The following is a 1,127-nucleotide window of genomic DNA, read 5'->3' as shown; positions in this document are numbered from 1 at the left end:
CTGCGCTTGGCCCAGTAAAGGGCTCCCGGGTGGAAGGAGCGTGGTGTAACGAGCCTGCTGCGTGGAGCCTGACACTTGGGCTGCTGTCCAAGCGGTGGTTGTTTTTCCCACAAACTGGAAACCAGTTTAAAAATAAAGGCTTTAATCTTACTTCTTGTTTTTGGTTTTGGGGTTTTTTTTTTGTGACCTGCTACGGATGAGACTCGGACTCCTGGTAGTGACACGTTCGAGATCCCTGGAGCTGGAGGGCTCCTGCTGGCTGCACTGACAAGTTCCACGTCATTGCAGAGCTCCGAGTGAATAAATACTTGGACACTCTGTGTGTGTCCGTACAGGAAAAATAAATTAGAGCCGTTCCCGGGGGGGGGAGAAGGGAATCGAACAGTTAGCTGAGTGCTGCGTTGGGGTTTTGGGAGAAGGAGGGGAGTAAAATTTGAGGCTCAGTCCTGGTTTTGCACCACTGAGCATGTGCTGGTCATCCTGCCTTCCCAGTCAGGTGTCAGGGACCTCCCTAATAGCTAATGAGCCAAGGCAGTTAATAGTAAACACCATTGATTACAGCTTTATTTACTTGTTTATTGGAAGTAATGAGGTAGGAAGGTGGCTGGGCCAGCACGTGCTGGTTGTGCAAATGCAGGAAGGAGCAAAAGTCTGAAGTAAAAGTTCTGCATTTGCTCCACTGCACATGTGCTGGTCCAGTCAGGCCCCTGCCACCTCCCTAATTAATTAGCTGCAGTAAATGATCAGAGCATCACAGAATGGGTTGGGTTGGGAGGGCCCTTAAAGCCCCCCCAGTCCCCCCCCCTGCCATGGGCAGGGACACCTTCCATAGCCCAGGTTGCTCCAAGCCTCATCCAGCCTGGCCTTGATGCTTAATTGAGTAGTGATGTCTGCTATTAAAGGCCTTGGCTAATTAGCATGGGCCCTAAATCCTCTCTGACTGCCCCCGTTACCAGATTCCCTGCTTTCCCCCCGCACAAAGTGTGACAGCGCCGGCGCTCAGCAGGCCCCGGCCTGGGCCAGGCGCTCCCGGAGGCAGTTGGCGAAGTCGACCTGCGTCTGGGACAGGACCTGGTTGATGATGGTTTTCGGCAGCCAGCCCTGGGGAGGAGCAGACACGGCCCGTG

Source organism: Eurypyga helias, unplaced genomic scaffold (assembly GCF_000690775.1).
Source record: "Eurypyga helias isolate BGI_N326 unplaced genomic scaffold, ASM69077v1 scaffold29100, whole genome shotgun sequence".
Lineage (NCBI taxonomy): Eukaryota > Metazoa > Chordata > Aves > Eurypygiformes > Eurypygidae > Eurypyga > Eurypyga helias.
The sequence above is the reverse complement of the archived record's forward strand: the minus strand, read 5'-3'. Positions refer to the sequence as shown.